Source organism: Mustela nivalis (assembly GCF_964662115.1).
Source record: "Mustela nivalis genome assembly, chromosome: 1".
NCBI classification, from domain to species: domain Eukaryota; kingdom Metazoa; phylum Chordata; class Mammalia; order Carnivora; family Mustelidae; genus Mustela; species Mustela nivalis.
In genome coordinates this window covers 6,424,405-6,436,548 of record NC_139020.1, presented here as the reverse complement: position 1 = coordinate 6,436,548, position 12,144 = coordinate 6,424,405, and the positions used below count along the sequence as shown (strand labels likewise).

The 12,144-nt window shown below is 47.7% G+C and overlaps 1 long non-coding RNA gene across 1 annotated transcript; it reads right to left on the bottom strand.

Moving 5' to 3' along the window:
- Positions 1-1,701: 1,701 nt before the first annotated feature.
- LOC309863396 lies at positions 1,702-11,762 on the bottom strand. Its single transcript, XR_014311014.1, has 3 exons — positions 11,700-11,762; positions 9,237-9,318; positions 1,702-1,788 (listed from the first exon to the last, which is right to left on the bottom strand). It is a non-coding gene; the product is annotated as an uncharacterized lncRNA (long non-coding RNA).
- Positions 11,763-12,144: the final 382 nt, after the last annotated feature.

The following is a 12,144-nucleotide window of genomic DNA, read 5'->3' as shown; positions in this document are numbered from 1 at the left end:
CAACTCGATTCTTCTCAGCATGCATTGCTAAGCCCCAGTATGAGCTCTGAGCCATCCTGGAACCTCACCGAGTCTGACAAAGTACATGGTATGAGCTTGAGTCACTTATAACCTAGACAGAGAGACAAGAAAACTTGATGAGTATGACTCATCAAGGTGAGAGAGAAGAAAATACATCTTGAGAAACAGCTAGAAGAGAAACAGCAATGTTGTGATGTGGGATACTAGACAGCTAGGGTGGGCAAAGGAGTGGGTATAGCCCCCACAAAGGCATGGCACCTGGGCTTCTAGCTCTTCCTAATGGCATGCCAGCCTAAAGCCTGACATCATATTGATGAATAAATGTCCAGTGAGAAACAACCCTCAGCGGGCAGAGCAGCATCCTTCACCGCCCCTCACCCAGGCAAATATAGGCAGGAAGAAATACTGTAGTTGAAAGGCAGCTTGGCCAGTGTCAGAGGAATCTGGTAGCGATGGTCATCAGATGGGGACCCTGATGCCCCCTTCTGCCCTGGGGCTTCTCTTTGGCCCAGACCCTGTATGTAACACTGTGGACAGAGCAACATCGCACAGGGACCTGTTGAGAGACTACTGCCTATCTACGGAACATGATATTACATAGGATGCTTTCTCTAAGGCTCCCGGGGTTGGAGATTTCAGATTATAAGTAAATGGTAAAACAAATCTCCAAGTGAATGTTCTAAAGTAGGTGGTCAAGAACTAGTTAGATAACTCACATCAGGGCTATAAAGAGGTCAGGCTTCAGGGATGGAGAGTTTGTGGGAAACACTAGGGAGTTTCCCTGAAGAAACCCGGCAGGGAAAGTGAGAGGAAGTGTGTGTCCCTCTTCATCTCAAGACAAGAGACTCTCTTCAGTAGGGCTGATTGGAGAACTTGGGATTTGGGGAGGCTTGGTCACTGATATCTGATGCCTGCTTGAAGAAGCTAATGATGAGAGGTTGTAGTATGAGGCCTGCAGCACCAGCGCAAAGAAAGGGGATGGGACAGTGTGTACATGAGGTCAGTTTCCACTGATGGGCACACTGAACTCCTGGCTGCTTCCCAGGGACCAGTATGGGCCATGTAGGAGTGTGCGCAGATCTTAGAATCTGTCTGGAGGAACATCCTGGATGGGTGTTGGGACCACAACAAAGAGATTCTGGAAGATGGGACTTCCCACAACCAGGGACCAGGCAGCAGGAAACCTCATGGGAGGGCAGGCAAATGCTCCCAGGGGGCCTTCAGAGACTCCACAGAGGAGTCAGAGGCAAACACAGTCACTGGATGTCAGTTGGCCAAGTCGCACTCATCGGAGGCCTTGGTTATATTAGGACATCTGAGCTTTGAGCCAAGGCCAATGCCTGGGGGAGATGGCTGTCACTGCTCAGGTATTTAAATATCCATAAAGACAGGAGGATGTGGCAAAAACCCAGAATTCAATCAGCAGCAGAGAATTGAGACAAGGCAATTAGCTGGAACCTTAATGAAATGTCTCCAGTCTGCACAAATCAGATGGAAGAGTCAGGTAACGATATGACTTTATCCCAAGGGGTATCAGAAGAGTGTGGACCCGGAGTTCCAATTATATAAAACACTCGCTTGGTCCAGGTCCAGTTTTGCAAATAGGATTATTCTTGTATCAGCCGGGGTTTGGTCAGGAAACAGAAGCAGTAGGAAGTGATAAAACAAGGGATTTATTATAGGGATTTTGCCGTACGCGCTTGCGGGAGCTGGTTGAACAGTCTCCACGAGCCTGTTGCCTTTGTGTCTGGTGCTGGAGCTTCAAGTCTGCAAAGCAAGCAGTCAGGCTGGGAGTTAAACATGATCGCACCCTTCACAGCTGTGCAAAACCAGGGAGATGCTGTTGGCCAACTTTGCCAGCAGGAATGGGCACAGAGAGTTCCATGATTGGGGGTGCCTGACGTGGTTTCCGCAGATTCCTAGAAGGCCCCTGGCCCCCAAATTCTTCCTGGAGTTCAGATCTGATGGGAAAAAAGGACCATTCTTGTTCTCATCCACCATTTCCAAACCCATTATCCATCATTAATGGGAATGAGGGGTCGAACGAGGGCCAAGGGAACGCGCTGGAGGGAAACAGGAACCAGGTCAGGAAGTAGAAACAAGGGCTTCTGATAAACTGTGCAGTTGTCACAACCCTTTCCCGTTCCTGTCCTGTGTCACTGGAGCCTCTAATCTCTCCACAGGGCACAGCGGTCAGGCATTATTATCCTTCGTTTACAGATGAAGGAAGAGATGGGGCATGTTGGGGATTGGGGGGGGCCAGGGGTGTGTGTGACATTGGTGTCCTAACTCCCGGGAGCACTGGGGACACCCTTCACCTACTCCACCCCAAACCTCCCAGCCCCCTGCTCATGGGACGGGGTGTAACGGCGCCAGGCGATCAGACAGGCCTTGGGGAGGGGCTCTTCTCCCAGGAGCCCCCTGACACCCTCATCACTCCTCCTGAATAATGGAGTGACATCACCACACAGGAGACACAGGGCTCCCCAGCCCCTGCGTCTGCCAGCATCGCTGGTCACCAGATCGTCAAGGATGACCAGGAGGGACGAGCCGGAGTATTTCAGGAAGAACCAAGGCCTCAGTGTCCAGGGCAGAAACCAAGCAGACCAAAGCCAACACAGAAAGGGGGAGGGGCCGTCATCCGCCTGCACCCTCATCTCACAGACAACAAATCGTCCGGAGACTTGCAGCCTTTAATAGGGAAGGGACCCCAACCTGCTGTCTGTCCTTCTCGCACAGACGCTTACAGAGTTCCAGAGAGTGTGTGTGATCAACAGGCGGAGGCCCAGAGCCTCGCTCACAGCATCTGAGCCAGGGAGCTTCAGACATGGCATTTTTAGCAACCACCGCCTGGGGGACCTGGGGGGGGGCTAACGGGGTGGAGTGGGGGTGGAGGGGAGCCTCCTTCTTCCCGTCATAGCAACAAGAAGAGGGAATGCGGCTGGCTTGAATCATTTGTCCTGAGTCCCCCAGCAATGCAGCAGCACGGAGTCACCCTTGCTCCCGGGGCCCCGACCCTTTGACCACCCCGTTCCAGTGAGAACTGCATCCGAATCGCCCATAACCCGGGTGAACGGGAGGGCACGCCTGCCTTCCTGCAGGACCGCATCCGGGCACGTGGCCGTGCCTGCATCCCGGAACATGCAGCAGCACACACACTCGGGGACAAAGGTAAAAGGCAGAAACCGCGAAGGGGAGGGAGCGCTGTGTCGCCCAGCTCAGAACCTCCTGCCTCCGGGTCGTCGTTCGAAAGAAGGTGCCTGTATCTCGCTGTGATCGTTCTGACATACTTACTCTTCACTGTGTCTCTAGAAGGAACAGACAAATGGCAAGAGGAGAGAATTGGCATTTGTCTCCCTCCGTCCTGTCCCCTCGGCGGCCGCGAGCCTGAGCAGGCTCCTGGGGCCCGGGCCCAGTAAACACACAGGACACTTCACCGTCGACAGACGTGGTTTGGCAGGGCTTCATGGATTCCATCTCTGCTTTCTCAGTCAAGCCAGAAGACAAACACGCTTTGGAAGGTTTTAGCCATCCTTCCCCCAAAATGCATAGGGTCCTGTTTTCCCTCAGGGAGCACGCCACGGCCTCCGCGGTTTAGTAGAGTGACGGTGGGTCTGGCGCTGGCCTTGCACATCCCTTCCGTCCAAGCCAGCTCGACAGATCCACGAAGAACTCCTCCCCAACCCGACAAGGGATGTCTGCGGGCCGCGATAGGGCCTGGGTGCCTCTGCGGTCCCATAGTATCAGGAGCAGCGCGCATCCGACCGCCGGCCCCCAGGCCCGTCCTCTGCCAAACCAGCAATTACACTCGGCAGTTTCCCCAATTAAAGTGTTTAAACATCTACTACTTAAAGGATACTTAAAAAGTAATAAATTAAAAACGGGGGGATGTGGGGGGAGGAGCTAAAGAGACTGAACAGAGAAGGAAAAGGTCTGTATACATAGACAAGCCATCTTTCTTTCATTTCTCAGACGATCCCTTGACGAGTTAAAAATAAGCACTAACTCGGGTGTCCGGGGCGTCAAATACATCTGACTCGGCTCACGGAAATTCGGGCAGTGATCCACACAGCAATGTAACATCCCGGCCCTCTCCCTTCTGATCTGGGCTTTGAGTGAGGGGAGGCCCCAGCAGAAAGGGCAAAAGCGGGGTCCAGAAGCCAAAGCCGGGAACATCACCCCCCGCCACGCCGTGTTCACCGTCTGCACAGTAAGTGGGCCGGGTCACTACAACTTGACACGCAGAAGATAAGTTTATGGCGCCTGCTTACTTTCAGCACGAATCAGCCAGCTCTGTGTCTCGCACAGTCAGTGTGAAAGAACTGTGCTGACCATTGTTCATAATTAGCAGCGACTCTGTCACTGCTGCCTCTCATTCTGGCGTCTGCTCCCACGTCTCTGAAGACTTCCCTGCCACCATATTGTCCCTTACGGTGGAACCATCCTTTTCATAAACAAGCTCTTCTTTGAGAATAGCCGAAGCGCCGGTATACTCAGCCACACCCATCTCGAAAGGAAAAGTTGATTTTCTGAAACAAAACGTAGGGTTTGGCACCATATGTCCATGGAGAGGATGGATTCTTCCAGGAAGGCGAGGAGGGAGCCACTTCTCCATGCCCTAAGCTTTGCCCACGGCTTCCTCAACAATAAAGGAGCCCGGATACGTGACTTTTCTTTAGCTCAGGCACTGTGACCCCAGACCATATGAAGGTTCTGTTAAAAAGAAAAAAGAAACCAGGGGCGCCTGGGTGGCTCAGTGCGTTAAGCCGCTGCATTCGGCTTAGGTCATGATCTCAGGGTCCTGGGATCGAGTCCCACATCGGGCTCTCTGCTCAACAGAGAACCTGCTTCCTCCTCTCTCTCTGCCTGCCTCTCTGCCTGCTTGTGATCTCTCTCTGTCAAATAAATAAATAAAATCTTTAAAAAAAAAAAAAAAAAAGGAGAAACCATGAATATTGGGTGGGCAGCTGGCCTTCTCTGCTATAAACACATACAACTATACCACTGAACTCTTTCTTATTGATAAATTGAATTTTTAGTCTCTGCTTCCAAATTCTCTTACTGCAAAGGGTAGCATGAATACAAACTTTAGATACTAACTTGTCACCCACACAGTGCCTAGTTCGTTCTCAGCCCTGTTTCCTTCTACTGGACTGTTCTTTCTAGAGCCCCTGAGGACTTTTCTCATCCCTCTCCCAGATAAACCTCCAGAGGGGGAGAAAAGGCCCCCAAGGACTTGTGATTCATCACCGGGCCCTCAGCAGCTTGGTGGTGGGGGCCTATGAAGTCATGTTTTCCCACCGCTATTTGCTTCCATCTCCTACCACGAGAAACAATTTGCACCTGCAAAGACTACTTTTGGCTTTTTTCAGGGTGACCTATATCCCGGGGTGTGTGTGTGTGTGTGCATATATACCTCCTCACGGCTCCTTAAAGAAGTCCCACAGTGCAGACATGTGGCCACTTCCCCGTCCCTCTAACGGTGACACCGACCAGGAGCACGCTCCATTTCTAAATTGTTTCTCCATTGTGCCATGGAATCCTGCCAGGTAATTTCTTAAACCTTTCCAACTTTCTTCCTTCCCTGAACATTTTCATAGCAGAAAAGCCAAACAAAGATGCAAAATCTTTAAATAAACTCTCCTACAAAGCTTGCTTCATAAAAGCATTATTCTTCCAGAAACTTTCCCATCCCCCATTTCCTCTTCAGTATTAAGAATTATAGATGTGCAAGAAGATTAATCCATAGAAATGTCTGTATTTCAAGCCTGCTAAGGACTTCATTTCTCCGTGGTGGCCAAATTTACAGACGAAAAGAGGTACAGATCTCTGTGGGACCATTGGACACAGGTGGGCTGCTCACCCTTCACAGGACCAGTCACCCTCATCACCCTCCCAAGGAGCCAGCTGGGAGGAATCTGATGGGCACCCCTCACTCATCGAGCAGTCACCCAAAGCAGCAGGTGCTGAGAGTCATAAAATGGGGACCCATGCCAAGGAATTCTAAAATGCTAGAACTGAAAAGTGGCCCTAGAGATCCCCTAACCAACCTTTTAATTTTAAAGAATAAAATTCCAAGCAAGCCCAAAGAGATTTTCGGGACCCCACACCTCTCCTTCCAATTTTAAATGTTATGTCACATTAAAGAAAGCCATTTCTTTGTGCTCTTTTTTTACTATGTTGGATGAGACTTGTCCTAGAAATAAATAAATATATTTTTTAAAGTACTGTGGGGGCATTTATGTATGTGTTTAATAGTCAACCAATGTAATTATCTTTAAATAGAAAAAAGAAGATCAAAATAAAATATTCTTCCACTTTTTCGTATGATCCCTCTCTTACCCCAATTACCTGGGGTCAAGCCCAAGGTCTACAATGTTTATCTCTGAGCACCTTCTCTTTACCAGCTTTTTTTTTTTTTTTAAGGTATGTTGGCACTTTTAAAAAATTCTACTTAGTTAACACGCAGTATTATATTCATTTCAGGTGTGAATGTAATAATTCAACCCATGCATACATCATCAGCCAGCTCTTAATGCAAAACTCCTTCTACCCCATGGTGGTGCTTGTCATTTGCAAGGAGAATGGGAGAGAGCTTGTAGAAACTTTGACTTCCAGTCATCACTTGTAAATGTTCCCTGCACACTCACACGCTCAACCAAAAGCATCTGTACGGACAATTCACACTCTCCCACAGCCCTCCCCAGGGTCCTCAGGGTTATTTAGAAGAGGCTGGATCGAAAGCTGTTTATGATTTTGGGTTTTGTTTCCATTTTTGTTTTAAAGAGGGCAGCTTGAGGAAGCAGTTGGCCAAACTTCTCACCTGAAATGAACATTGAGAAACGCAAAGAGTAGCCTCAAGGAGCCATTCAAGGATAGAGATACCAAAAAGCTTTGAAGCACAGCCCGGTTCTCAGGAAGGGGGAAAAGGCCACAGAGACACTCAGCCCAAGAAATCCTAAGTTGGTTTACCGCTGATCTAACTACATTTCGGATGAAGGAATAACTTGACTCCCACATCAGTGCTTCATGAATTTGCAATGCAGATTACAAATGATAAAAGGAGGGGAAAGATCCCTATTCCCTGGTGTTAATTTTTCAAAAATTTCATGATCCCCTAAGGGTTCCAAAGGAGGTTCCTTATCTCCACATTAATATTGAATGTATTGTTGTATCTGAAGCTGTAAGATGTTTTTCTGGTCAGAGCCATCACGCTCTATCATCCCCGCTACCATCATCCTCGTTTTCATCATTGTAGTAAAAGCAACATTTTTTTTTTCAATTTTTTTTCAGCGTAACAGTATTCATTGTTTTTGCACCACACCCAGTGCTCCATGCAATCCGTGCCCTCTCTAATACCCACCACCTGGTTCCTCCAACCTCCCACCCCCCGCCCCTTCAAAACCCTCAGATTGTTTTTCAGAGTCCACAGTCTCTCATGGTTCACCTACCCTTCCAAGGGAGTTGAGGAAAAAGCAACATTTCTTGAGTGCCTGCTCCTCCTTGAGGCAAACCCAGTCTTACTGGAGCAAAGTCTCCCTGGGCCGAGGTTGCTGGACTCGAGTCTGTGAACTTTCTCCCAGCAGAACTTGTGAGTAGATCACTTAGCAAGTCACATGTTCCACCTTCACTAAACACAGCCCTGAATTGCTCAGGTTAAGCATGCGTGTCTTTTTGGCTTTTATTAAAGGAGTGATGTGTTTGGAAACATATTTTCTATGGCATCCACTGAACTGGCAACTACTGTAGAGTACTACCCCCACACACTCCGTGACGCCTATCACATGGATTGGCCAAATGGATCATAAATAAATTTGTTCAAGAAGAGCTCAGGAATGCTCTGACGGCACCAGACGCACACCAGAGTTGTCCCTTTCAACAGTGATTGGAACGTGTAAGTCACCATAGGGGTAGCAACGCATGTAGATTTTATAAGCCACACATCAATCAAAGGGATAATTTCTCTATATTCAAGAGCTACCCTCGGGATCACCGCTGCCTGGTATTCACACCCAGCCTGAATCAGGATGACTGTATAACCAAGAGCTACTACAGAAGTGACTGTGTGCCTTTCAAGTCTAGATCACAAAAGTCATTGCAGAGTCTATCCTGCTCTCTGTGTCACTCCAGTGGAAGGCGCCCGCCATGTCATGAAGACATTTAAACAGGACTGTGGATAGGTTTATGAAGACTGGAACCGCCAAAAATCAGCACAGACCTACAGATCACACAGTGCTCCTCCAACATCTCTCTCTCAGGGAACAGCAGCCCTAGCCAACATGACTGAAGTCTTATGAGAACCCGAACCAGAACTTCCCGGCTAAGCCACTTCTGAATTCCCTACCCACAGGAACTTTCAGATAATAAATGTTTGCAGTTTTAAGCCTTGAAATTTGGGATCATTTGTCATGTATCAATAGACGATCCAGCGTGGTGAACAAGCACCAGTAAGAGAATGTTGTCCCCTTTACGACCATGTCACCGCGTTGGAAAGAACATCGCAGAGGTGGAAAATTTGAATCCTGTTAGGCAAAAGGTCAAAACAGACCTTGTGGAAAAGTGGAATTGACATTTTGTGGGAATTTCACTTATGACTGCTTGGTCTAGTCCACCTTTGATGCACAGAAACACCAGATGAAGAAAATGGGGCCTACAGTGGCCACAAGTTAGGGCAAAAATCCACAAAGCTGGTGAGGAACAGAGCTGAGATTCAAACCCAGTTCTGTCTGCCTTCAAATGCCATGCTTTTTTCCTGTAGGAAGACAAAACCTTCTCCCAATGCCAGTGAAACTTAACGTGTTCATTGTGTTCTCCTTCTGCTCATTCCAGAGAAGGTCTACCCATCTACTGTCGGAAGTGCGTCTTGTACCCTATGAAGTTGGCCATCACCTTCACGTCACAAAACACACTATCTCCAATATGGTCTGTTGAGTGTACATTTCAATTCGCTTTCATACCGTGACCCTTTTGGGTGCATTTTGTATATTTTTGGCAAGGATAAGGTAAAACCAACAAAGAAACATGAATTACTAATAGGGAATAACTCCTTCTATCATCTCAGATGTACCAGTTAATACAAAACTGATTGAGCTACAAGAGGCTTTAGCCTGGAAGACATCAGACCATCATGGGCAGGTCCCAGCACCTAGAATCAGGAGAAGAATGTTTTTGCATACAGTCACAATGCCAGTGTGTGAATAACAGCAGTTTCTTACCTTTGTTTTGTCCTCAGTTTTGCCATCTGTGGCATGATGGCTATGTGTTCACGGGATGTCCCCTAAGATCCACTCAGGCATCCTGTGTTATATGAGCACAAATACACTCCTCCAACACACACACACGGCAGGGATCAGAGAGGGAGGAAAGGAAAGGAAAGACCAAGTCATTGATGTTTGTTATTTGCCTTTTCAACACTCATTGCTGCCTCTTTGGGTAGTGGTTCCTGATTTTTTTTTTTAATTTAATTGCAAATTCACCCTTCCTCCCACTAGCAGTCCATGAATCCTGGGTGAGACTAAACTCTCAGTTCCAGGAGGGGAGGATATAGCCCAGGCTTGGCCAATCAAAGCATCACAATCCTCTAGCCTTAATGCTAGGGTGAGGGAGAGGTGTTCTAGCAAGCCAGCTGGAATGAATGTCAGAACATCAGCAGGAGCTCCTCTTTCCCAACGGACTCAAGTCTGGAAGATTGTCAGCTTAGGTGGAGTTGCCTAAGGCACTGTAACATCACTGGCAAAGGTAGGGAAAAGAAAAGCCAAGAGAAAGAGAGAGAGACCGAGCCAGTAATTTACTGGAGTCTCTAGACCAGTGGTTCTAAGTAGTAATTCCCTTCTAGATGCTATTTTGGTTTAGGCTTCTGCACAAGCAGACTATGAGGTAAGACTCCTCATACAAGTAGTTTATTTGAGAAATGATCCCAAGAAAGACAAATAGGGAAGCAGGATAGAGAGAAGAAACAAAGAAGGAAAGGAAGCTGATATAGGGTGTTGTGGTAAGCAGAAAAATGGCCCCCAAAGATGTCTGCATCCTGGAGTCTGTGGATATGTTTGGTTTACAAGGCAAAAGGGATGAAATCTGCAGATGGAATTAAGTTTGTCAACCAGATGACCCTAAGATAAGGAGAGTATCCTGGATTATCCTAGTTGGGTCCAACATAATCCCGAGGGTCTTTAAAAATATAGGAGGGAGACAGAAAAGAGAACGAGAGAGATGATAGCATGAGAAGGACTCAGCTTTTTCAGACAGACTCTGAGAGCCCAATGTAGGCTTTGAAGGTGAACCAAGGAGCCACAAGCCAAGGAATGTGGGCAGCTTCTAGAAGATGGGAATGGATTCTCACTAGAGCTCCAGAAGGGAATGCACCCTGCTGGTTCCTTGATCTTCAGCCCACTTCTGACTTCTAACCTCCAAAACTGTAAGGATATCTACATATGTTGTTTTAATCACTAAGTCATGGTGCTGTGTTGCAGCAGCAATAGGAAAGAAATACAAGGGTGTTTTAAGCCAACTACCATGCAGACAACAGGAGCTCAGGACCCCTGGGAGCTCTGGGAAGCAGTGTAAAGAATGACTCTAGATTTTTCAAGCTAGGGAGAAGAGCTGGGGTATCCACCACCAATCATCCTCCACGAAGGGTGATGCTCTAGCGCTTCCGGGTAGCCCACGTGGGCTTTGTCAATAGGGCTCTGCTCTCAGGCAGAAAGTCTCAGGTGTTCACCATAAGCTGCCTTCTGTGTACAGAGGTAACGTCCAGGGACACAGACCACAGCTGAATAAGCAGTTTCTAGAGAGAAATGGTGTGTGTGTGGGTGGGGGTGGGGGGTGAGGGGTGGATTTCAGTTGCTATAATCATCAGGGGTTCCTATTCGTATTAACTAGCTGGAGTTGAGCTTGGGATGCTCCTGCACAACCAAAATGCGGGAAGTACCCCTACCCTTTCCCCTCCAGAAATACTGGCTGAGACCAAGGCACTCCTAGTCCTGGGCTGTTGGCTCAAACTCCCTAATGTGCTTCTTTCCTTCTGGAGCTAGTCTGGAAGGAGTTATCCCAATGACCCTTGAGTGATACATATAGATGTCAGAGACACAGAGGAAGGTCTAGTCTTGCTTTTGGTAAATATGTCCAACAATAATGCTCTGAAGAGCATAATTCACAACACCCGGGACTAAATCTCCATTCCTTCTTCACACTTTTTTGAGCAGTGTTGAAAGGAACATATCATCAGCCCAACCGAGTTAGAACATTCTGTCACGAAGTCACTGAGACACATTCCAAAAGGCAGGAAAAGGTGATCGCAACGTGTTTTCTCCTCCCCAAAGGCATATATGCCACAAACCAGTCCATGTTTAAAGATCAAAATGAGAGTCTGAACAACTTGCTCCCTAAAGTCTGTCTAGCACCCCTGTCAGCAAATAGCACACAGGTAATGGAGAAGGATGGAGAAAATGTTAAAAAGGAAAGAAAGAAATCTTTTCTTTCTTTAAAATACCCTACGGAGTTCTTTCACGCAAAGAAGTTTTGGTTGGTCTTCCGTTTTCAATTCTCGAATGGAAAGTCACAAGACTAACACTTGTTTCAGACCTGGGTCACCCTGGAAGAGAGGCACAGAGAGAAAAATCTGCACAGGGAGGGCCAGGCCCAGAGCTATCCAGACATCAATAATTCTCTCAGACAAGCACCTTTGCTAGCCTTTCAAGATACTTCCTGGATGAGTTTCCTCAGGCGGCCATCACAAATGACCACAAACTGGAGGTCTTCAAAGGATAGAAATGTACTTTCTTGAAGTTCTAGAAGCCAGAAGTCTGACATCATAGTGTCAGCAGGGTTGTGCTCCCTCTGAAGGCTTCCTCAGAAGGCCCTGTCCCTTCTGGGGGTGCCAGCAAGACGACAGAAACCATTGGATTAAGGACGACCTTATCTTAACGTGATCACATCTGCCAAGACCCTACTTCCAAATAAGACCATATTCATGGGAATAGGGGATTAAAGTATCAACATATCTTTTTTTTTTTAAGATTTTATTTATTTATTTAACAGAGATCACAAGTAGGCAGAGAGGCAGGCAGAGAGAGAGAGAGAGGAGGAGGAAGCAGGCTCCTTGCTGAGTAGAGAGCCTGATGCGGG